The following is a 27,016-nucleotide window of genomic DNA, read 5'->3' as shown; positions in this document are numbered from 1 at the left end:
GTGATTACATGGTAATTTTTTTTTCTTTTTCCTTGGACAATCCTTTCAGCCACTTCTAAACAGAAGGCTAAGAAATGTTTTCCTACAGTCACATAGCATGTCAGGAAAGACTTGGAACGTGAACCCAGTCAGTCCCCTTGACTCCCCTCTGGACCAGGTCATGCTGCTGCTTATTGTGACCTTAAATCATCAAAATCCTTTTGCTCTTCTAACAAATGCATCCACCTTAACAAATTTGGCTATCATTTGTTTTTTTACTCTTTCTTTCAGGTAAAGCAGATTTGGATATCATCAGCCAAATTAAGAAAAATCCTCTTTTATCTAATTCATAAGCTCAAGAGAGAAATCAAATAAATGTACTTACAGTCTTATTACTGCCCTTTTAAAATCCAATTGTTGAAAATTAATATAAAGTAAAAACTTGAAAGAAAACTTTAAAAAAATGGTAGCTTGCGTTTTCTTGAACATCATTTTGTGGAGGAGTTGTAACCATTCTCTAAAATTAATGACTCACTGTTATACATATTACACTTAACACATTACAAAATACTTTTAGAAACATCCTATTTGAAAACTTTATATAACCTTTGAAAAATGAAAGCCAAAGGATTAATGCTCTCCGTTTTGCAGGTGATATAACAGATGCAGTGAGTTTAGCAATGATCTAAGATCACACAAGTTCTGTTTGGCAAATCCAAGTTTTCTTATGCTACTAATGCATTTTCCGAGAATGCTTCTTTAAGAGAAATTTAGTTGTATTAAGCAAAATTAAACTTGTTTATAAATCACACAAAGCTGAGCTATGTGATACAGACACAAGTACTTTCATGTACCACTTTCTCATCATTGATACAGATTAGGCCAACCACAAGCAAAAATGAAATGTCTAGTAAGTTTTTCATTTGGGATTGTATTATTCTCCTTCATCCTTTCCCCTTCATCCAGCCTTGTCCCTTTAGACATTCTTTGGCCTTCTGCTTGCTTCATACTTCTCCACCTATCCAAAAAGAAAACAAAAAACAAAACCACATTTTAAAGATCAACATGTTATCCTTCTGCTTGTATAAGGGACATAAATATATGCCCAGTCAGGAAGGATAACCCCCATGTGATCCTAAAGAGGTAGCTCTCTTTTTCCCTTTGGATGAATTTTTTTTTTAAAAGATTTTATTTATTTATTCATGAAAGACACACTGAGAGAGAGAGAGGCAGAGACACAGGCAGAGGGAGAAGCAGGCTCTATGCAGGGAGCCTGACGTGGGACTCGATCCCAGGTCTCCAGGATCACACCCTGGGCTGCAGGCAGCACTAAACTGCTGCACCACCGGGGTTGCCCCCTTTGGATGAATTGTTACACATATGTATCTATGTGTGCACATGTCAAGAGGTAGGTTGAGGCAGCAGAAGGGTGAGTTGAAGGATGTTCCTGATATCCAGGAGAAATGATAAGTTACATTTCTACCACTGAAAAACACAGCCATTCGTGTATTCATTCACTCAACATTTATTAATTCAATAATTTATTGAATAACTGGTCTGCATCTGTTCTATGCTTTAGAGATCTGGTAGTGAATACTATTGGTCTAGTGCTATTGGTAAGTACTATGTATAATAGAGGCACAAAGGAGGGAGAAATCAACTCATAAGACAGAGGTCAGCAAAGCCCTCTCAGAGAAGAAGATATTTCAGCTGCAGCTATAAAGAGAAATAAAGCTTAGCCCTCCAGGCCTTCCAGGCAGAGAAAATAGTACTTGCAAAGGCATGAAGTCCTAGAATGGACTAGTACATTCAAGACACCTTAAGTAGTCCAAGGATGGAAAGGAGTAAAGATGGGGGAGACTGATAGTAAGCAGGATCATGGAAAGATATGCATGACATAGGGAGTTCACTTGTGTAGTTTTTGTAGGACCAGCATCTCTTTACCCTTCAAGTGATAGCAGCATCCTAAATTTCTTTGGAGAGCCACATTTCCTTGTGATCTTGGTTGGACCATCTTTCACTGCAACCTCCTAGAGACAATGGCTCAAGTTATCCAGTCAGTCTTCCTTCGCTACAGTGATTACTTCAAGCTTATGACCTAGGCTAGGCCAATAAGAACCTAAGACTAAGACTAAGACTTAATGTGTGGAAATTAGGATAAAGCATCTTGTCTTTCTTCCTTTGGAATCTTGAACTGTATAGATCATGCAAGCCTGCAGTTGTACGTAGCTTTCTCCTCTAGCTGCCTACAAGTTTCTGACAAATGAGTCAAACACACAGGAGAAGATAGAATTCAGGGACACAGAGAAGGCAGGGAAAAGGGAGGAATTGAGCCCTGGTGATATCACTTGAATCGTGTACTTGAAGCTTTTGATCAATTCCTGGGCATTCTCATTACAGAGGTTCCACTTGAACCACTTTAAATTGAATTTTGGTAACTTATGACCCAAAAAAGCCCTGAATGTTAAACCATGTTAAGGACTTTAAGGGCACTTGGATGGCTCAGTCAGCTGAGCAACAACTCTTAGTTTTGGCTCAGATCCTTCGTTTTGGCTTAGGTCCTCATGGGTTGTGAGATGGAGCCCTGTGTTGGGCTCTACGCTCAGTGAGGAGTCTACTTGAGAATTCTCTCCCTCTGCCCCTCCGCCTACTTGTGTGTTCTCTCATTCTCTCTCTCAAATAAACAAATCTTTAAACTATTTGGAATTTATTATCTGAGCAGTGAGGTGATCTTTGAAAAGTTTGGGGGCACTGAATAGATTTGTGTTAAATGATCATATACTGGGAACAGTTTAGAGAATGGATGGGTGTAAGGGAGGGATTGTCAGAGAACCCAGCTATGAAGCTAGTATGACAATCTAGGTAAGAGATCAGAAAGGTCTAAACTAAGATGGTGGCAGTAGATGTGAAAAGAAAAAAATCTATTGAGAAAGATTTAAAAGGTAATCAACTGGGGATGGGCTATGAGGGGAGGAAGAATTCACAGATAAGTCTTGGTTTTCTTGCATGGATTTTTAGGTTGAATGGTTTTTTGGTTAACCAAAAGAAGAAATCCAAGAGAAGAGATATATTGGTAGTGGGAGGAGTTACGTTTATTCAGGGAACTTCTAAATTAAAGATTTCTGTGGTGCATCCTCCTGGAGATACCTATACGGCAGTTAGTTGTATAGTTCTGATGCTAGAACTAAGACCGGGGCGGGAGACTCAGGTTTTAATGTCACCATTATACTGATAATACCAGAAGCTTTTTAATATGAAAGAGATTACATAAGGAAACCATAAGGAGTGAGAAAAGAACAAGACCAAGGACTGAATTTGGGGGAATAGCAGCATTTAGGAGGCAGGTCTGCAACAGGAAAAGGAAGCAGAGATATTGGAGAGGTAGGAGAGGAATTGAGAGAGTGATGTCCTAGAAGCCAAGCTATCGAGAAGGAGGAAGTAGTTAATGGCGTAAAGTATCTCAGACAGGTCAGGTAAGGTAAAGACTATGAAGTGTACTTTATTTGACTATTTGGAGGTCTTCAGTGACAGGAGCCTGAGCACTTTCAAGAGAGTGTGGGAATCAGGAAGACAAAATTTATAAGCAGAGGAAATAGGAGGAAGTGTGCCCATCCAATTGTATTTTTAAAAATATTTTCAGATACAATATTGATTATATGTACAATTTTGCTTCATGTCATACCATATGGAAGGCATACCAAGCAGGATTTTACAGAAAATACTTAGTCTTTTATTGTGAGTCTATACTTCTAATATTCATGACTGACAGCCTTAGAGATCTGCTGTGAAGATTAAGTGAACTTTATGTGTGTAAATGTCAAAGCATCTGTGTAAAGCATCAAGATGAGAGTGGCATATAGTAATTATTCAACTAATTGCTATTGCTTTTATTATTATCACTATTAATGCTGTCATCAAAAAGAAAGTGACTTCTCTTGTAATTTTTTGCTTAGGACTATTATTTTGTCTTGTCCAACTCAATGAAACTGCTTGCACATACTGTGATAGAAAGCCCTACACTAAGCCACGGATTCTTGAGAAATTCTCAGCCTGGTCAGGCTCTGGTGAGTATAACTTCCTTTATACTCCCTGTGGCTGCTCAGAAAAATGAGAGAGGATTTATCCCTACTCTATCCAATTATGGTTTTATTTCTTTTCAAAGAATAAAATGTCTTTCCTCATGCTCATATCCGCAACTTTGAGACATTACCCAAGACAAGTCATAGCAGCAGCTCTTCTCCAGATGTGACTTCCAGATAGCTTTTCCTATTTGAATAGCTGTCTGCATTTTTTTGATTTTTGAGGCTAGAAAAATCTTTCCAGAAACAATGTTCTGATGCACTAACAACTGTAAACTTACTGCCTCTCTCAGGGGGGTCCAGAGCATCCAGTAAGTTCACAAGTGTGTTATGGAATGTGAAAAAGTAAAAAAAACAAACCAAACCAAAATAAAATCATGTTCCATTCTTTTGCATCTAACCAAGATCCATGTGAATAAAGTACACTGACATCATGATTTCCTGAGATATTATAGATACCGTAGCTGATAGAGTCAAAGGGTGGAATGGGCCACTCAAATGCTGAGTTGGGAAGTGCTGACAGCATGTTTTAATATCTGTTTAGTCTGTCTTTGGCTGAGAACCCTGAAGATCATCCATGCATATCCTTCTGAACATTGACTTTTTTTCCTTAGCTATCTCCTGAAATGGAAACTTCAACAGGACATCCATAGGCAAGCTGTGATATATATTCATAGCTAGCCAGTGGCTCTGACTGTTCTACCCATCACAGCCATGGTCCTGGTTATGTTTGCATCTTCTCTCAGTCCTGAGTCTCCACTCCTTCACCCATTCTAGTTATCTATTGCTATAGGCTACCACAGAGTCAAACAAGTACCTATCTATAGGGCCCACTTAAAGGCCAAGGGCTACGTAACTTCTGTTGTGCATGTAAAGAAATCCTGTGATGTAACCCCTTTCTGTGCAGTTTGAAAGACAAAGTGAACACATCTGAAGCGATTAAAAAGCTATACAGTATCTAAGTCATAATACATACCTCCCAGATGGACATCCTGAAGTAAGGGAGCTCCAGGTTTGCTTTAGGTGTGATGTAGAGGACTCAAGGAAGAGGAGTTCAGCCAAGTATTGGAGGACTAGCAGCCTAGAGAAGGAAGACAGAGAAGTCTGTTCCAAACAGTGGGAATTAAAAGCACAAAAGCCAAAGTGTACAGAGCAGGTGTGTGGGACTATGGTTAAGGAGTGAGGGACAGGGAGAGACAAAATGACAGAGTAGAAAGTTTTAGGAAATTTAATCGCCCTTTTGGAATCTACCCATTCTTCTTATGCATTGAAGTCTGTGAATCCTAGGACCTCATTTGAAAGAGGAAACCAAGAAAACTGAAAATATTGTTCAGGGAGTTACATAAAGTCAGAAGGGAACCAGAGTGAGCTTGACACTGTGTTTTCCTTTTCCTTGTTAGGGATTCAGTGAGAACCTGGCACAGAAAACTCTCATTTCCCCATACTCTTCTCTCACTCCTACCCCACATCAGCATTACCATTACTCCCCATGAAGAGCTATTCACACCAAGAAAAGCATTGCACAAATCCAGCATAATGCCAACCAGGAACAAAGGCTGACACTTGAGTGTTAAGTTCATGGCCTTTGTCACATTGGCCTGGAGCCCCAACAAGGCCCCAACTGCTTTCTAGGGGAGTTTTTACCAATTGATTTTCTGCTTCAAGATTGTAAAACTAGCACTTTTAGCATTATTTTAGTTCTCTTCTAACACCTGCCCAGTGAAAGAAAGCAAAGGAGAGAATTATCTTTCTCAATACTCCCTCTTCCCAGGAAAAAACACACAGGACTTTTTCTCCCCTCACCAACCCAGAATACAAGTTCTTACTGGCTTCTGGGTCCTAATACAATCTGGTAGTAGAGTTTATATGTATGTTTCTTTGGCTGGACTGTGAGTTATATGAGGACAGGACACTTGCTCTACATACCACTTTCATCTTTTCACAATGCATAACACAGTGGCTGAGGCCTAGGGAATGTTCAATAAATGGAAAAAGAGAAAAGACCACAAAAGAGATTCATCCTGGAATTATTTCTAGGACAAAGCAGATCATGAATGAATGAACATTTACTCCATCCAACACAATGTCTTTAGAATCTTTGAGTTTAGGCTAATCCTTCCTTTAAATTGAAAAAGACTAGATGTCCCCATTAAATCATCAGATCCTTTCCAAAGTGGCAGCTAACTATAAGCAAGGTCTTATGATGACACAGAGTAATTTTACTAGAGAGGAGAGTGGACATTAGAATATAGGGTTTCTTTCTTTCTTTTCTTTTCTATTTCTTTTTTTTTTTTGTATATTTTTTTATTGGAGTTCTATTTGCCAACATATAGTATAATACCCAGTGCTCATCCCGTCAAGTGCCCCCCTCAGTGCCCATCACCCAGTCACCCCATCCCCCCGCCCACCTCCCCTTCTACTGCCCTTTGTTCATTTCCCAGAGTTAGGAGTCTCTTATGTTCTGTCTGATATTTCCCACTCAGTTTCTCTCCTTTCCCCTTTAATTCCTTTCACTATTTTTTATATTCCCCAAATGAATGAAACCATATAATGTTTGTCCTTCTCTGATTGACTTACTTCAGTCAGCATAATACCCTACAGTTCTATCCATGTTAAAGCAAATGGTGGGTATTCATCATTTCTAATGGCTGAGTAATATTCCATTGTATACATAGACCACATCTTCTTTATCCATTCATCTTTTGATGGACACCAAGGCTCCTTCCACAGTTTGGCTATTGTGGACATGGCTGCTATAAACATCGGGGTGCAGGTGTCCCAGCGTTTCATTGCATCTGTATCTTTGGGGTAAATCCCCACCAGTGCAATTGCTGGGTCATAGGGCAGGTCTATTTTTGACTCTATGAGGAACCTTCACACAGTTTTCCAGAGTGGCTGCACCAGTTCACATTCCCACCAACAGTGCAAGAGGGTTCCCTTTCTCCACATCCTCTCCATCCTTCCCCATTCTCACTGGGGTGAGGTGGTAACTCATTGTGGTTTTGATTTGTATTTCCCTGATGGCAAGTGATGCGAAGCATTTTCTCATGTGCTTGTTGGCCATGTTTATGTCTTCCTCTGTGAAATTTCTGTTCATGTCTTTTGACCATTTCATGATTGGATTGTTTGTTTCTTTGTTGTTGAGTTTAATAAGTTCTTTTTTTTTAATTTTTTTAATTTTTATTTATTTATGATAGTCACACAGAGAGAGAGAGAGGCGCAGAGACACAGGCAGAGGGAGAAGCAGGCTCCATGCACCGGGAGCCCGATGTGGGATTCGATCCCGGGTCTCCAGGATCGCGCCCTGGGCCAAAGGCAGGCGCCAAACTGCTGCGCCACCCAGAGATCCCTAATAAGTTCTTTATAGATCTTCAATACTAGCTCTTTGTCTGATATGTCATTTGCAAATATCTTCTCCCATTCTGTAGGTTGTCTTTTAGTTTTGTTGACTGTTTCTTTTGCTGTGCAGAGGCTTTTTATCTTGATTAAGTTCCAATACTTCATTTTTGCTTTTGTTTCCCTTGCCTTCAAAGATGTATCTTGCAAGAAGTTGCTGTGGCCAAGTTCAAAAAGGGTGTTGCCTGTGTTCTCCTCTAGGATTTTGATGGATTCTTGTCTCACATTTAGATCTTTCATCCATTTTTAGTTTATCTTTGTGTATAGTGTAAAAGAATGGTCTAGTTTCATTGGATATAGGGTTTCATGTATTTATTTGGAAAAGGAGAAGAATATGATGATGCCTCACAATGAAAGTTTTATATATCTTGTATAATGGGGACAGAGCCCAGGTTATAAAGAAAGGTGCTAAGGAGGGAGATGAAAGGGTACAAAAGACTACATTACTTCTTCATGTGATCCATAATTAATCAAGTTGCACAATTTTGCCACATTCAAGTAAGATATAGTGTTATTATCCTTAGAAAACCATTCTTTCCCTCTAAATACAGAGCTTAGCAATTTTTCCAGAAGTTTTCATGCACAGCAAGCTGAAGTCTTTTTTGTCTCCCCAAAAAATGTTCTTTTTTTTTTTTTTTCCCAAAAAATGTTCTATAGAGAAGAGAGAACAATGAGCATTTTAAAACTGGAGGAGGAAAAGAACAAGACACTTCATGGGCTTATTAAGAAAATATGTGTCATAAATAAGTTGTCAATAAATAGTTACATTGCCTTTGAAGAAATGCCTTCAAGGTCCCTGAAATGTAACCAAAATAAAGCTGACAAACTGGTGGCCTTTTCTAGAGGTCAACTGTGTAAAAACTGAGAAAATATCCCCAGGGTTCTTGCATGGCTTTCTCAAACAGGATCATTACTTTTCTTTGGGCCTTATTATTTTTAATCACCAACTCAGGAGGTAATTGAAAATAATTTATCTTGTTCAAACTTGCCTTAGTGTTTAAAAAGACACATCATATCTCATATTTAGGTCAACTGGCAATTCTGCCAAGAAAAGAGCAGAGAGGTGGAATACTATAGTCACAGTGGTAAAAGAATATCCCCCAAAGCTAGAGACCACAGATGTGTCCTTTGGCTATCATACCACAGCAGGGCCTTGAGTCCCATGCTTTTTAATACTGATTTACCCCACTCTGCCACACATGCACAGTGCATTCATACACCCTCATCTCTACTTCCTTCTGGGAGCTTTCCCTGGCTACCCATGTCTCACTCATCTTTCCTTTCTGTAAACCACCTATCTATGACAATACTGACTTCACATTTAATTTTCTGGATCTTCTAGTGTTTTATATAAGTACTTTCTGTCTCCAACCAAAAAGCAAAGTCCTTGAGGATCAAGGACTGTACTTATATAGTACTTCTCTTGAGGCCCTCACATGGTCCTTGAACTGTGTTGAACTTGCTCTAAGCACCAAAAAAGTAATGGTTGATGAATTGTTGTATAAGGTGACTCTCATCCTGCAGCATCTGTTATAAGTGAAAAATGTTCAAACATGATGACTTCTGGATTTACTAAGAGAAGAGAGATAGTAGAACTTAGTATCATTTTTTCTAATGCAGCCAAAGAAAAAAGTGACAAAACAAGTTATACACAGGGGAAACCATGGGGATATTTCTCATCTGGTTTTATCTCCGTCACTGGATTATACTGCCTATGTTGTGGAATGACTGTGTCAATGAGATTCAAAAGGCCAAGAAGTTATCCCAAAACTTTAGAAACAAAAGAAAACAGGAAACAGATATACTTCCTCAAAAACTCTGATGTTAACCCTCTAGGGGAAGACTAGATGTCAGAAATCATGTGAAAACTCCATTTCCTTGTGACATGTTCCATCAATGACAGATTTCCAAAGGACATATCTACTCCTTTATATCCTTTGTCTTGCCTTCCAATCATAAGCTCTTTTGGGCCAACACTCATTTCCCATTCTTTTGCAGTTCCCTCAGTTTCTCTCAAGGGTTGGTTATATGATACTCAATAAATAGTTGAATAATTGACACCTTCCGTTGTGATTTTTATTTCAATTACCAATGTGTATCATAACAGTTACTCACACTGTAGGCAATAACACTTCTCCTACCAACATGGTATCTTGAAAGGATTTCATGCCTTAATGGAGGGTTTATAATCTGGACTGATGAGTAAGCTAATATAGCAGAATGGTGAAGTGTTTGGTGTCAAAGTCAAGCCACCTGAGTTTGTAGCTTGGCTTTGTTACTTATTTCTTGTGTGAACTTGAACTGAGTTGTTGTTGTTGTTGTTGTTTTTAATCTTCTCTGTATATCAGTTTCCTTACTTGGCATGGATTTGTTATGAGGAATAGGTGAGATGATCCACATAAAATACTTGAAATTTATTAAATATTCAGTAGATATTAGTTATTATTAGTTATTCTTCTCTAGCTCCAGAGGGTATATCAGCTACCCTGTCTGTAGTCTGAATTTGGGGCTTCCTCTGAAACCAGACTCTAACTCACCTTATAAGCTTAAGGAAGGTAAATACCACTCCCTCCCACATTGCCATATGTGGAAAGACAGTGAACACATTGCTGCACTGTGGAGCTGGAGCAGGAAGCAGTGTGTGGGGGCCAGAGCTGCCAATTTGCCAGAGTTCAAATGAACATTGATGAGCCAAAACATTCCATGACATGACAGCAGATTATATTTGTTTCTTCTTTCCTTGTTGCTTCCTTTTCAGTGAAACATTTGTACAAACCAGACCACTGAACAACAAAGAAATTTCCAGGTCCTCAGACAAATGATTTGTTTCTTAAATGTTACATGATCAGACCAAAGTTCAGTACAAACATTTGGAATTTTATAGTACTTTGGAATTATGATCAACATAACTGATGAGAGCAGCCTAGTAATTAACTTCTTCAAGTGGATTTCAAAAAATTCTCTTATTTCTAATTCTGAGATGGCTATCTGGAGAACTTCCTTCTTGGATTACTTGCTTCCTGGATTTGGATTTCCCCCCATGATAATCTCTGAAAAATAATATTCATCCCTACTCTACTGTCAGAGGCTGCCTAAAACTACTTCAAGAGTTCCCCCTCAAACAGTACACAAAGGCAAAGAAATTAAAACTTTTCCTGGTTTGATAGCTATTCAAACCTATGCTTCCTTAATAAATTAATTAGCAAAAAAATGGATGATTTTCTTGCATCAAAAATAAAGAAAACTCAGAAAGAGAATCTTATTATATGAGGAAAGATACTTAATATGGATGAACTTTCAGGGTAGGATAACTTTAGGCAGGAATTATGTTGTTAAATAATTTCTGTGACCTGAGTTAAGATTGCAAAATGAAAATCTTAAATTATCCTGAGAACACTTCACATGGTGTAAGTGACTTTACAACTCTCATCCAAGTCCTCTTGACTCTTTGATTAATCAGAAAAATCCAAATTTGTTCAATTTCAGAAGTCCCCAAGAACTCCAATACAAACATTTATTTTTTAATTGAATATATTCGACATATAATACTGTGTAAGTTTAAGATGTACAATGTTAATCTTATATATTTATATATTGTAATATGATTGCCATTGTACTGACAACTAGCCTGTATCATGTTATATAATTATGCTTTCATTTAAGTGGTTGGAATAATTAGATTCTAGTCTTTTAGCAAGTTTGGTGATTATAATACAATATTGTTGTCTATATTCACTATACCATGCATTATATCTCTAGGGTTTACTTACTACTCATTGTAAGTTTGTACCCTTAAGCAACATCCATCTTAATACTTCTCAAATCATTCTTCACCACAGATGAGAGACTAAGTATTGTTAATGAAGGCACAATAATAATAGCAAATTGCATTCTTGCATACCACTTTATAATTTATAGATACGTCATTTCATATACATTGCCTCATTTAATCCTCACAAAGCTGTGAAATAGTTAGGAGAGATATAGTTATCCCAATTTTTATACATGAGAGGATAGAAGGAAAGAGGAATCAATAGTGATGATAGAGAATGGATGGCAAGTCATCATTTATTCATTTATTCTTTCAACAACCACTAACAAATTACATGTTTCAAGCTATGAGAGGATATAGCAATAAACCAGATATTTACAAAACCTATAGCTTAATTAAAGTGACTGACAGTTAAAGAGATAATAAAATAAGATTTGTGATATGGATCTCTGAGATCAAAGAGCAGAGAACCTTACTTTAAAGACTGCAGAAAGCCTTCTTAAGGGACTTATATTTCAGGCAAAATATAGAGATGAGTCAGGAGTTAGCCAGATGAAGTGGAAGTGGGGATGAGTAGTCCTAGAAAAAGGATCATCATATCCCAAGGACCTGAGATGAGTGATGACAAATAATGCTTACCATGAAACCAAAAGAATTTTATCATGATGGAGAAAGCAAGATGGAAAAGGAACAAGATGAAACTGAAGAGTTAGAAAAAGGACCAAAGTCTTATAGGTAGGACTTACTTATTTTAAGAGCAATGACAAAACAAAAACTAGGAGAGCTTAAAAAACTAGGAGAGTAAAATATTTTGGAGGTCAAGGACCAAGGAAAGTTTCAGGAATGTAGTCAATTATATCCTACAAAGAAGTCAAAGAAAGAGAACTGAGAAGAGGCTACTTGAGACGTCATGGATGACCTTAACATTTTCAGTTCAGTGGTAGAGGAGGAATACAGCCCCATGTGTGATTAAAAGACAAGGAAGTAGAAACAAAGGGTGTACAGACTATGGTTTGAATAGTTCAATTTCCCTATTCTAGAGTTGGTAGCAGAGTCAAAGAAAGTTTTTAAAGACAGAAAAATTTAAACAGGGGATCCCTGGCTGGCTCAGCGGTTTAGTGCCACCTTTGGCCCAGGGGGTGATCCTGGGGACCTGGGATCAAGTCCCACATCAGCTCCCGGCATGGGGCCTGCTTCTCCCTCTGCCTGTGTCTCTGCCTCTCTCTCTCTCTTTCATGAATAAATAAATAAAATCTTTTTTAAAAAAAGAAAAATTTAAACATGTTTGAAGGCACATGGAAAAGATTGAGGATAGAGGTAGAAATTTAAGATGCCATTAAGTCATTGAAGATTATGGAAGTGTTAATATACAGCATGCTGACTATAGGTAATAATATTGTATTGCATATTTGGAAGTTGCTAAAAGAGTGGATATAAAAGCTTTCATTACAAGGACAAAAAGTGTTATAACTCTGTATGAAGACAGCTGCTAACTACACTTATTGTGGTGACCATTTTGCAATATATACAAATATCAAATCATTATGTCATATGCCAGAATCTAGTATGTTATATGTCTGTTATGTCAATTTTAAAACTTAAGGAAGTGGGATACATGGGAAGAGTTAAAATGAAATGCTCAGGTAAGAAAGAAGGCTCAAAAAAGATCTGTGTGCATATTTTTAAAGCCCAAGTCCCAAAGAAAATCCTACCTATTTCCCTCTCCCTGACTACTTAAATTATATCATTTCTGAAAAGCTATGTTTTTTATCACTTAGTCTATCTATAGTGGGACACTTTCATGTTGGACCCAACTTACTTAACTTCATCTTTGAGATGAAGATGATATCCTTGGGATATACAAAGACAACCTAGAAAATAAATTCTGGAAAATGAGGATATTCTTCTCCATTCCCATGAAAAGGGGAAGTGCTCATATGCAATAAATGGGTGTGGAGAGGTCTTCAGAATTTGAAGTGAGATGAGTCAGGTTGTTGTCTTTCATCATTGCAGTAACCAAAATGGAAAGTTCTCAGATTATCAAAGCACTGTCAATCTTTCATCAACAAGTAAAGACCTCTCAAGCAAAGGAAGCCACCTAGTAATTCTTCTCCATGTTGTCAACCCCCACAACACACACACACACACACACACCCCAAAATAACAGCAATGAGGTTTTTCGAGAGATTATGGAGCCAGATACCCTGGAAGATCCCAGTTCAAAGTATTTCAAGACTTCCTACATCTATGTGTGCACATCTTTCTAGTTCTACAATGGAAAGGTAGAGGACAAATCTATCCCTTATGAAGGCTATAGGCAAAGAATATTGAAAAGAAAATTGATCTATTTGCAGATGCTGCAGAGCTGGATAACAGAACTCATCCAGAGGAATCACCCAATATTCTAAATATCTTCACATATTCAAACATTGGGCCAAGACCAACAGTGTGAAATTTAACTGGCACAAAGTTTAATTCCTGCATATAAGGTAAATACCATAATTGCATGTAAGCAAATTAGAGCCAAGCTGCACAAAAGATCTGGGTATCACAGGCTTAAGATGACCCAGTATAGCTACTAGAGACATCTGATATCAATTTAGACATACTAAAGAACAGTGTTCTCACTGACAGAACAAGTTATCTCCCTATAACCTTTATAGATCAGCCTCATTCTGAAGTGCTTTATTCCAGTTTAACAACCAGGTTGTACATATTAAATACCAATTCACAGTATGCACATCTTTAACATATTCTCTAATATTGATTTTGATCCCCATAATTATTCTATGAGATAAATGTTACTATACCCATTTTTATAGATATAGTGCTGAAGTTGAAAAGTATTAAGTGCCTTGACCAAAGTAGCATGGTTAATAAGTGGCAGAGCCAGGTAATTAACTCTTAGATCTCCAGTCTTTCATCTGTACCATCCTATAAAAACTGTGATGTTTAATCTAAGGAGAAAAGATTTAGTGATTCATGTTAACACTCTTCAAACATTGGAAATGCCATTATATGAGATAACGGATAGATGTTAAGAGAACTGGGTAAAGTTTTAGCCTTTACTAGACTTTCATCTAGTAAAGGCTAGATGAATGTCACTGAAGGAATAGAAAGATAAAGAAAGATAATGTAAGACTAAGCCACTATAACTAAAAGGAGTCAGTAGACTAAACTGTATTCCCTAATAAAACTTGCTTTTTAAAAAAAGCTTCATAGAAAATTCTTGAACAAGAGTTTGTGCAAAATTTTCCTTAACTCTCATTTTATCTATAGATTTCTCTCTATTTTTATTATAAAAGCAGAAGTGGAAAAATGGGAGGGAGGATGCATTGAAAGTGACTCTGGAAAAGGAACCACTGATAGTGCCACCTGCCTAAAACTTTAGGATTACATCAGCAAAGACTTTTATGAAACATACCAATTATTCCCGCTCCATGTGAAGGAAGACGGGGAAGACAGGGAGTAAAGAATTAGAGGCTAATCTTTTCCCAAGACAGTGTTTGGATCCAGCAGAAGTATATACTTTCACACTCAAAATTCATCCTAATCCTTCAAAATATCAAGTCAATTTCCACTCTATCTAATCCTAGTAATGGAGGATTGTCAAGACATAGTAGAAAGAGCACTGAACCAGTAATCAGAAACTTCGCTTCTAATACCAGTTCTGCTAGGTACCACCTGACTGGCCTTGGGCAAGCTTGTGTGCAGGTTTACATTAGCCAATGGGGCTGTCAAGGCCTGTGGCACCTCACATACAATTTATGAGCATACAGTGTGTAACAAGGGTTCAGAGTGTATACTTTAGAGTGTATACATTCCCTCTCTGCCTGAAGAGCTACCTCCTACTCTATCATCACACATAAATTCAAATACTCCACCTTCTCTCATTGGGCTAGTACGTGTTATTTCTTTATTATATCCCTATATTTACCATAGCACTTGCTTCATTCTTTATTGTATTGGATGAAATAGTGGAAAAAGAACTGGCCTAGGATTTGGACTATCCAGATTCCAAATCCTGCATTACTTCCTATCTTCACTGCATCTCAGTTTTCTCATTTATAAATTAGAAATGTGAGATTAATTGCAGACAGTCCCTAACACATGATGGTTTGAATTATGATTCTTCAACTTAACAATGTGTAAAGTGATACACATTCAATAGAAACTGTACTTCAATTTTTTTTAAGATCTTATTTATTTATTCATGAGAGACACAGGCAGAGGGAGAAGCAGGCTCCATGCAGGGAGCCCAACGTGGGACTCGATCCTGGGACTCCAGGATCATGCCCTGAGCCAAAGGCAGACACCCAACCAGTAAGCCACCCAAGTGTCCCTTAAATTTTGATCATCTTCTTTGATCCTGGGTTAGTGATTTGTGGCAGGTAGGAACAGTGAGCTGCAGCTCCCAGGCACCTGGGCAATTAGGAGGGTATAGAACTGATACTCTTAACAGCCATCCTGTACCCATACAACTAGTTTCTCACTTTCAGTATAGTATTCAGCAAATTACATGAGAAACTTAACACTTTATTGTAAAATAGGCTTTGTGTTAGATAATCTTGCCCAACTGTAGGCTAATATAAATGTTCTTCTAGCAGGACTTAACTAATCAGATTCCTCCATGTCAAACTAAGCACATGGTAAGTTTATAGCAATCAATTCTGTTTAAAGTGTCTTAGGAAACTTGAAGAGCCTGACCTACATTAACTAAAGGCACCTGAATGATTGTTCAAGCCTGGGTGGCAGCTGTCGCTAATTTCTCCCTATCTCTCCACGCAACCTCCCCCAACTTTTTTCCCTTTTCCCCACTTCTCTCCCCCTTTAAAAACTCTTGCCTACTTGAGCAGGGAAGGTGGGTTTTTTTGGACATTAGTTTGCTATCTTCTTAGTTAGCTGGCTTTCTCAAGTAAAGTTCCTTTCCCTGCCCCAACACTATATCTCTTGACTCAGCCTGTTGTGTGGTGAGTAGATGGGGTGTGGGTTTGGTAACAATTTTGGTTAGCCTACCAGGAGAGGCCTTGCTCATGGTTAGCTAACCCAGGACTAGGAAGACTTTGGGAATGGGCCCTAGCAACTTTCACAACTGCTTTCATTCAGGGACTCTCCCTTCATTTCTGAGGTCAGTGCAGGTCACCCCAACTTTCTGTAGGAGCAAGGAGCCAACCTCTGGATGAGTTCATGAACTCAAGTACTGGGTGGGTTGCTGCTTCAATGTGTACAATCAGAACTCCTTTTCTTTGTTGTTTCTGTTGTTTGAGATACCTGGCCAATAAAAATAGTTGTTGGACTTTCTACCCAATTTGGTTTTGGTTTGTCAGGTGAGCAGCTTTTTTCTGATTGTGTGTGATAGTCATGGGAAATTCAATGTCTATTCTACCTTGACAGGCTATTTGGGTTCATTTTAAAGAAATTGTCCAATATCAGTTATTTGTCCATATCCAAGCAAATTATCTTTTATTGTGACACAACATGGACACAAAATATACACTGGAATCTGTGAATGATGGATTTTAAACAGCTCCTTGAATTACCATACTGCTTTGCAATTGGAGTTGTATTGCCAGAGAGCTGGCGAAGATGAGATTTCCCTGTGTGCAAGCTTTTATGCTCCTCTATCAGGAGAAGAATAAAAAGGAGTGGTCTAAGCTGATGGCATAGAGACCAGAAAAAAAGATGGGGTAATTTCAGGAAGGAAGAAGACAGGATGATGCTACAAGCTCTAAATTCTTTACCTATCCTTCCACTTCTACCTCTTCCAGCCAATCTTCTATCTCCTCTGGCTAAAACACTTTAGCCTCTGGAAACTTCTGGGGCTTCAGGTCCTCCTCAATAAGATTATAGGGAAGCACCAGGGCCTAGAGTAGTCTCTCCTAATAAGATGCCATGGGACTCAATTTGGCTAGAAGAAATTCCAGCCAGAGCAGAGCAGTTCCCTGCTAGTGGTATAAACCAGCATGGACAACTGGTCAGATACTGATGGACTTACAGTCCCTTTTATACTTCAGATCTGTTGAATTGGAGGAATAATAACTCCTCGTACCAGCATGATCTCTTCGAAATTACTGAGCTATTTACCTCAATATCTGAGAAATGATTAGTAATAGAGAAGGCTTGGGAAGAGGCATGTGGGCTCCCTTATAGAGGAGTCAAGGAACTCCTAGGCTGATGTAGTTCCCTTGGTGGAACCGAATTAGAATCCCAATGACAGGTGAATGCCTGGATTTGATTACTACAAGACATGCATTTTGGTTGGTCTTAGAGGGTTTCTAAACAAAAGAAGCCTTAATAAAATACATGAATTGTAACAAAAATCTGATGAGGATCCCTTGGAGTTCTTGGAGCATATTTACCAAAAATACTAAAAGTATACAGATGCTAATCCTGAAGTACCCAAAAATATTCAGACAGAATGCTCCTGACTTTAAAAGAAAACCGCAAAATTTGGATGAAGCATTAGGGATGAATCCATCACAGCTGGTGGGTATAGCATCCAAAGTATACAATGGCCAGGAATAGACACCAAAATGAGAAGCTGTAAAGAGATAGATTATCATCTTTATGGAAACCCTGGGTGGCTTTCACAAATTTGGGGCTCTTTGGAAAAATAAGGAAGGTCCTTTAGTTAAAAAACGATGTGCTTACTGTAAGAAAGAAAGACACTGGAAGAGCTGCCCTAAATGAGGAAAGAATAGAAAGGCTAAGGAGGGGAAGGAAAGGAAGTATCAAATGATCAAACAACATGCAGGCCCTGATGAAGAATGAAGGGGCCCAGGGACTCCCATTGATTTAGTTAAGTCAATAGTAATTTCTCCATTTGGAGCTGGAAAAAATTAACAGTGGGCTGTCAATTAATAGACTTTTAGTAGGCCCTGGAGCCACGTATTCAGTTATCAATACTAAAAGAGCAAAAAGTTCCAGTAGAAAAGTCTCCATACTGTGAATTACTGAGGAATTACAACAAAAGGCCTTTATGCAAGCTATGACAGATTTGTATACATGCCTGAGTGTCCCATCACCTTAGTTGATTGAAACTTGCTCTGTAAATTGAATGCTCAAGTCACTTTTTTCTCCAGGAAAAAAAGCAGTGAAGATTCCAAGTGCCTTCTGGACAAGCTTTAAGACTGCTGGGAGATGAATCTTTCAGATAATCCTAAGGGGAGATGAGGCTTTGACTGCTGACCTTCCCACCTGAGATCTATAAATAAGTGAGTAAGGCTGTATGGGCAATGGGAAACCAGGTAAAGCTAAGAGTGTGGAACCTATTTCCATTATGTTGAAAGAAAATGCCAAATGAAAAGCAATGTCCTTTGAAAGGGTAGGCTCTTGAAAGTGTATATCCAATCCTCCAAAAAAATTTTTAAAGTATTGGCTCGTCAGTTCTTGTAGGTCTCCCTATAATGCTCCTTTTAAAAAATTCACATTCTTCTGAGTACTGTTTTGTCCAAGACCTCTGGGCTATTAATGATATTGTGCAAGAAATACATCCAATTGTGCCAAATCCAAATATTCTCCTGACTGCTATACCTGAGAGTTATGACTGGTACTTGATCTTGATTTGAAAGATGCCTTCTTCTGTATTATGAAAGATGAGAAGTCCCAATTGTTATTTGCTTTTGAATGGTAGGAACCATATACTGAAACCATCCACCAGTAATGTTGGACAGTTTTATCTCAGAGGTTTAAGAACTCCCCTACCATTTTGGGAGAATTACTTTTCAGAGACTTGGGGAACTTTCAGTAGATAAAGGAAGTCCTCTTGCAGAATGTGGATGATCTACTTGTGGTTAGTACTACTTATGAAAGATATTTAGAGAATATCATCCTCTTATTAAATCATTTGACTGTGGATACAAAGTTTCCCCTCATCCTCAGGTGCAAATTTGCAAACAAGAAGTAACTTACCTGGGCTTCAGCCTAACACAAGGGCAAAGAAGCCTATTACCCAACAGGAAAAAGATGAATAGTGACCTCAAGGAACCCACCACCAGGCACCAATTGAGGGGTGCCTAGGCATAGCTGGATTTGCCACATTGGGATTCAAAATTACAGACTAATAGTTCAACCTTTATGAAGTATTAAAAGGATTGGATCCATATAATTTGGACAAAAGAATGCCAGAGACTCTTTGATACTATAAAAGAAAGTCTACCATCAGCCCCTGTTTGGGGTTGCCTATGCATATGCATGAAAGACAAGGCATTGGATTAGGAGTAATAATCTAACTGCTGGGGGATCTTCCATAACCTGTAGCCTATTTTTCTAAAACAGTTGGAACAGACAGTCAAAGGACGGCCACCCTGTCTCCAAGCAGTCGCTATAGCTTGTGATGTTTTACAGGATGCTGAAATAGTCACACCTGGCCAATCTATAACTATCTATGTACCTCATTAAGTGCTACTCTGTTGGAATGGGAGGGTGGATTTTGTCCTACTGCTGGCAGAATGGGGAAATGCCGAGTGATTCTACTTGATAAAATTAATGTGAAATTGCAAGTTACTTCTGCTTTAAATCCAGCAGCTCTTCTTCCTAATCCCAAGGTTCATCTTGAGTATGATTGTTGAGACATTGTGCATTTAGAATATTCTAGCAGGCCGGACCTTATAGACCAGGCTTCGGAGCACCTGGATTGGGAACCCTTTATGGATGAAAGTAGCCTTACAGAATCAGGCTGGATATGCAGCCTGAAGCAGAAGGCTGAATATGCTGTGGTGACTGTTGTAGATAATTGAAGCCAAGCAACTGCCCCTGGGAAGTTCTGCTCAGAAGACTAAAATCATTGCCCTAATGAGGACTTTTCCTTTCGTCTGCTGGTGAAAAGATAAGTATATACACTGACTCTCACCTTTTTGATAGTAAATGCTTATGGTTCCATTTGGAGGGAGCAGGGACTGCTGACATCTACCAATAAGGGTATGAAGCACTCTATGGAAATTTTTGCTTTACTGGAGGCTATACAACAGACATCTAAGGTGGCAATCATCCAGAACACCAAAGAGGGGAAACCCATGTAATTAAAGAAAATCAACTAGCAGACATTGTGGCAAAACAGGCTGCTAAAGAAATTATTTTGGGGGGTATCCTGATTCTTCACATAGATCTCTCCAGTTATCCCGGTATACTGCAAGAGATGAAAAACAAGCTAAAGAATGGGAATTTACTAATACAGAAACTATATTCCTCCTAGAGGCCTCAATCTATAGAAAACACTGGAAAAAGTTATAGCTAAAATTTGTCAAGAGACTAGCTTAATTAACTTGGGATAAAACATTGCCGTTGCACTGCTCAGGATAAGGGTAGCTCCCCAAAGCAGGCTGAAATTAAGCCCATTTGAAATTGTGTGTGGGAAACCTTTCCAAGCTACAGTTTTGACTTCCTTGTCCTCTGAAATTAATCGTGAGTTGAATGTTATAAGATATGTTCAAAATTTAAGTTAAATATCAAATAGGATGCACGAATTTGTTTCCACCAGATCCAGTTATGTGATCCAGATCTGCATCCTTTCATTTCTGGTGGTCAGGTGCTACTCATGACTTGGAGGGAACAGGGTCCTGATCACCAACTTGCTGCAAAGTGGATGGGATCACATGATATATTAGTAACCACATAATCATCTCAAGTTGGCTGGGATGAAAACCTTGGATACATCACAGATGGGTGAAGCAAGCCCCACTTGAGGAATCAGAAACACAATCTGAAGCTTCCTCATAGACATGTGAGTCAGCAAAACATTTATTCCATGAACTTACTTCAGCTTTTTATGCTATTTTACTACTAAAATGGGCTTAATAATACTTATAATAGGAGTTGGCGTGGATATGTTCGTCAAGTTGATTATGATTCACATAGCTAAAGGATGCTCTAAATGGGAGGAAACTGCTAAGAGACAGTTCCCAGTTTTTTAAGCCCTTACTTAAGGAGGGTACTAAGAATTATTTTCTAAAACAAGTCCAGTTGTTTCACTCCATGACCTCGCTCCGATGTCCCAATTCAGCAGGAACTAGTTAGGACTCTAATCCTTTTCCCTTTAGTTCTGTAAGGTTATGGGAGGAAATAATTGACAGGGGGATTTATAGCAGGACTACGTCAGTCCCTAAGCACAATGGTAAGCTTATAGCAATTCATTCTGTTTAAAGTTTCTCGGGGAACTTGAAGAACTTGGTGTATACTCACTAAAGACAGCTGGCTGACTGCTCAAGTCCAAGTGGCAGCTGTAGCTGGTTTTTCCCCTGACCCCCAATCCAACTCTCTCCTCCTTTTAAAATCCCCTGCCTGCACTGAGATGGGAAAATGACTTTTTGAGACATTGGTGGGACATCTTGTTGGTTAGCTGGCTTTCTTGAATGAAGTTACTTTCTCTGCCCCAACACCTTATCTCTCAACTTACTGGCCTGTCGTGTGATGAACAGATTGGACACGAGTCCAATAACATTCTGAGCATATTTAAGGTAGGCTACGTGAAGCTGTGATGTTTAGTAAGTTAGTGATATGAAATGAATTCTCAACTTATATTTTCAACTTATGATGGGTTTATTGGGTTGTAATCCCATTGTAAGTCGAGGAAGATCTGTATTTTTGCATAAGATACCTTTTAGCTCTATAATTCTGTGATTTGAATTCATCTGTCTCTCTTACTAGATGTAGCCTCTTAAATCTCAATGCCTTCTAAATTTCCATATTGTCTATAGCATCTAACCGCACTTTGTACCTAGGAGAACCAGGATAAATATTTGTAGAGTAAATGAATGACCGAGTGAATGAATAATTAAGATATTTTCTTTGTATAAAATTAGTCACCATTATGTATGTAATTTAAATACTGTATTTAAATAAAATATACCCTCCATTTAACTGTGTTTCTAGAAAAGATCTAGAAAAGGCAACTAATAAGAATACACTATAGAGATTTAAGCTTTTTAATATTCATAATTCTAAGCACAATGCAAATATCAGTATGGTATACAAATCAATAAAACAAGAAGAGGCTGAATATGTACTTGGTTGCTCATTAAAGCTAAAAAAGAAGACAAATTTAAGATAGAGAAAAGGCGTCCACCTAATATAGCTAGTTGTAAGATGATAATAACACAAAAATCATTGGCATGTATTGAACTTTCTGTTGCCAGAAATTGAAACTATACTGTGTAGTATAAATAATTTTCCTTACTTTATAGGTGAAAACACTTCCCTCCAGAGAAGCTACACACATTGCTCAAGCTGACATAGAGTGTTACTGTCAGAGTCAGGATTTGAATTGAAGCCTGTCTAAATCTAAATGCATCTCCTAACCACACTACTCCATTGCCTCTCCTGAGATGATATAGCCTAGAAAATAACAGATATTTTCAAATATTTTGAAAGAACATCTTAGAGGTGATGGGCCTCATTTTGTTGAAGGGAAACATAAGCTCAAGGACAAAGGGTATTTACTGAGGTGATTTATAAACACCTGAATATTTATAAGGCACTGAATATTGTGTCAGAACTGCAGCATTCCTGGGCATTGACTGCAGCTTTTTCTTTGTGGCAAGTTGCGTGGTTTCTCCTTTTTCTCCCATTCATATGGCAGCAACTTCTTCTTTTACAACAGTTCTATACTTCCTGCCTGTCAAACAGCTCCATGGGATCATTTAACTTTTCTACTGCTAAATGAGAGATTTTCCTTCTGTGTTCTAGGTCAAATTCTTAAGAAAGGAAATTAGATTTTCCCAGTTTAGTGTTTTGTTTTTTTGTAGGTTTTTTTTTTTGGGGGGGGGGGGGTGTTTGAGAGGGCTATGGTTTGGTTTTTGTTTTTTTTGTTTTTGTGCAAGCCTGACTCATATTGTGCATCTCCAGCAATCTCCTGAGAAGAGAGTATTCTGACCAGCCAACATTAATACCTGGTCTGCTTGCCAAGTAGATGCCTCTTCCTTAGCCTTAAGATTATATACTCTCTACCATTCCACAACTCTCTTCACAATCAAGGTTTTACAAAGACTAGTATAGCTTATTGTCTCACCTTCCATGTACTCCACATCTAGCAACTGTATTCCTCATTTGTTTCTCACTCCTGGAAATCTGGATTTTTCCCCCATTATGCCACTGAAAATGATCTTGCTGCTGTCACCAACAATTGTCTTTCAGCAAAATCCAATGGGCAATTTTCAATCTTCATAGTGTTTGACTTCTTGGAGCTTCTGTTGTTGACTACTCCCTTATTCTTAATCACTCATGGTCTGTTTCTGTGGACGCACTCCACCAGTTGACCTCATTTGTCCCTGGATGATATTCTATAGGATTCCTTTCGTATGCCCATCCTCAAATACTGATGCTCCCAGATCTCATTCACTGGTTCCCTTTTTATTTTAAACTCTCTCTGTTGTGATATCATTCATGACAGTGACCTTACCCTAAAGGCTGTTGACTTTCACATATTCATCCCATCCCATGAGACACCTCCTGAGTTCTAGTTGCATAATAGTCATGCCCACTTGGATATTCTACAAACATCTCTCAAACCCTACACTTATAAAGCTGAACTCATTATCTCATCCCAAACTTTCTCTAGATTCTCCTTTCTATCCCCTACTGTGAAAACATCACCATCTCCTCAGTATCATCAAGAGGTTCCTTCCCTCTTCATTCCTCACCCTGAATCAATCACTTTATTAGTTAAGACTCTGATTTCAATTAATAGAAACCAACTTAATCCAGCTAACTAGGGTGGGGGCAGGGAGAGGAATTTGTTACGAAGGTACATAGGCTGCCCAATTGCTCCACATTTTTATCTTGTCTGGTCAATCCTGGGTAGTTAATCCTGGGCAAGTAAAAAAAAAAAAAAAAAAAAAAAAAAAAAAAAAAAAAAAATTCCTTGGCAAGTCAAACTCAAGAGAATAGGCTTACATGTTAAAAACGAGGCTGCTTAAATCTACCCCAGTGGATAAGAAAGTCTGATAAGGAAACCACTATGACCTTGTCAGAAACCCCAGTGGTACCTTTCACAGTAACTAAAGTCTGATGATTCTATGACACAAAATTTTCTCTCAGTCTCCCTATTCCCATGACTAATGCCACTGTCCTTATTTAGATTCTCCTTCATCTCTATTGTCTACTCATTTAATGCCATTAGAGTAATTACATATAGAATTCTCTGATCATTTGTGTACATATCTTTTTCTGCTAAATTCTAAACTGCTTCAGGACAGGCAATATATCTTTTGATTTTTGCATCCTTTCTGGTACCTATGTGGGATATAATTGGCTTTAGGAAATCATTATTCAATGAATAAAAGATGTATTCGGTATCTTAGGCCATTATTCACTGGAGTCCCCTTTACCTCATCACCTTGGCCTGCAAATTATGCCTGCCAATAACCTTCTGGTTATAATGAGAATTCCCATTCAGTGCTCTCTCTCCTGGAGGGGATGTATTGACTAATAAACTTCCATCTTAGTTTATACCTCATTCTCTTATGAGTTTGGTTACATGGTCCCTGCGATATTTATAAACTGTAACCCTTGGATAAAATTCCATGTGTGTACCTATAAATGTGAGGACTGGACTTTAGACATGATAACTTCACCGTTCTGAAATAACCACTCTGAAAACCCTTGTTGAAAAACTAACTCATTAACCAAGGCAGCATCTGTCAATATCTGTGCTCAGAAAGCACAGTTTGTGTTTATGAAAATATTCATTTGGAGTAAGTAGTAATAAATCTAAAGACTGTCAGTGCTTTTGCAGAGGCAATCTGTACACATTCCAAAATCTCACATGTTGCTGTGCCCTTTAATTGCTCTATAAAAATACCTAAGGAACAAAAATGCCTCTAGAGATACGGTTTCAAGTTCACGAGAGATCGATTTTCCTGAATGTGTTTGCCATAAAGAATGATCAGTAACATAATAAATATTGTTTTAAGAACCATTTTTGGAGACGATACCCATGGATGTTTCTAATATAAATTTTTTATAAAAGCCAAAGGCACAAGCTTAACTTAAAATTTGGTGAAGACATTACTGTGGTAAAGCAAGCTAATGTGTTCCCTCATACTGTTTCCTAGAGAAACAAGGATAATTAAATGATGACTATCATAATGATAGCCATGGTATAGGTAATGGTGATAGCAGCCAACTTTCATTGAGCACTTGTTACGTGTATACTTAGAAATTTCAATGCATTACTTAGAGATTTAAAACACCTAGAGGAATGGAAGTGAGCATACCATTCTGAGAGGTTGTTTGCAACATATGTATCTTATATCTTGCTGGTCATTCTAACCAAGAATGAGAGTCTCATCTTTTTTTTTTTTTTTTTTTTTTTTTGCCTATTCATTTATATGCCTTGAGTTCCTTTAATGTTAAGCACTATTTTAGGTGCTACTGATACCACATTAAACAAATAAAATGCTTTTATCTTAGGACTTCTATTGGGGAGGAAAAAGAATAAGAGAGATGTTAAATATCTCAATTTGAGAAATGGCAAAGGTCAGAAATTTAGGGATAAATCCAAAACTGTACTAAAAATCTATGGCAGCCATGATTTTAGTGTCTACTATGTATCAAGAATTTTACATAAATTAGTTGGTATTTGAAACCTATTTTAAATTTATTATTTGACTCAACAAAAATTTTTATTAAGCTCCAACTATGTGTCAGGCATTAGATAAGTAACAGGAAGCAAAATAAATAAGAAAGGTCTCCAAGAGGGCAAGTAATTTGTCCAAGATCCAAATAAGTAGTAAATGGCAAAATTGAGATTTGAAAAAAAAGTTTGTCTGGCTATAAAGGTAGAAGTTATGAAGCTATTGAAATAATTTTAGTGGCACAGACAAGAGACATAATAGAAAAGAGGTCAGATTCTCTTTGAAGGTAAAGACAACATGATTTCCTAACAGATTAAATGTATGAAAGACAGGAGTTCAAGAATGAATTCATGACTCAGAGGTTTTTGCCCTATGCAATACAACTGAAATGGCGGGGGGAAGGCTTCACGAAAAGCTGGTTTGGGGAAACATTTTGGACATGTTGGGTTTGAGATGTCTGTTATACCTCCAATGTGAAACTGTTGGGTAAACAGCTGGATTTACAAGTTTGAAGTAAAGGAGAGCAACTTGGGCAAAAGCTGAATAGGTGAGAAATGACAGCATACAGGCAGATAATGTAGTATTGATTGTAGAAAGGCTCAGATGCCTTAGATTGCCAACGTTCAAATGTGAGAGATGCCATTAGGTTATGAAAAGTGAAGAGCCTGACTTTTTTAAACTTAGAGGAAAGAAGGCCATTTGCTTTTGTGATGAGAGATGAATTATGTTAAATCTCATGGGCTGCACCAGCATTGGTTTTGTTGTTCACTTTGTTTTGCTTTCTTATTTGTTTGTTTAGAAGATTCGACTCTTTTTATATACTTGAGAAATATTTAGCTGAGATTCATTACATGCCATAAAACAGCAATTCTTAAACTGTAGTGTGCATAAGAATAAGCAACTGTCCAGAGGTTATTAAAAGATCCATTTGATCCCTAGTCTTCATTTCTAGAAACACTTATTCAATAGACTTGAATGAAGCCTAGGAGTCACTTTGTTTCTTCCAAGCATCCTTGGTGGATCTGATGTAGAGTCCATAGACTTCACTTTGAAAACCTCTACTATTGATCATTGAATAAATTGTTTGGCCTTAGGATATTATAAAGACAGTTGCTTCTTGGTACATCTGCCCAGCAAAGCTTAAAACAAATGGAATTTTGTCCTGTTTTAGTGCTACAAGATGAGGTAGCTTACTGGCTATCTTCCCTTAGTGCAAGTGA

The 27,016-nt window shown here is 38.0% G+C and overlaps 1 long non-coding RNA gene across 1 annotated transcript; it reads right to left on the bottom strand.

Annotated features, from left to right (window-relative positions):
* Positions 1 to 894: 894 nt before the first annotated feature.
* Positions 895 to 5,237, bottom strand: LOC125755368 (uncharacterized). The gene is made up of 2 exons (XR_007411709.1): positions 5,035 to 5,237; positions 895 to 997 (listed from the first exon to the last, which is right to left on the bottom strand). It is a non-coding gene; the product is annotated as an uncharacterized LOC125755368 (long non-coding RNA).
* Positions 5,238 to 27,016: the final 21,779 nt, after the last annotated feature.

This window comes from Canis lupus, chromosome 7 (assembly GCF_003254725.2).
Source record: "Canis lupus dingo isolate Sandy chromosome 7, ASM325472v2, whole genome shotgun sequence".
NCBI lineage: Eukaryota > Metazoa > Chordata > Mammalia > Carnivora > Canidae > Canis > Canis lupus.
This window is presented reverse-complemented; position numbering and strand designations above follow the sequence as displayed.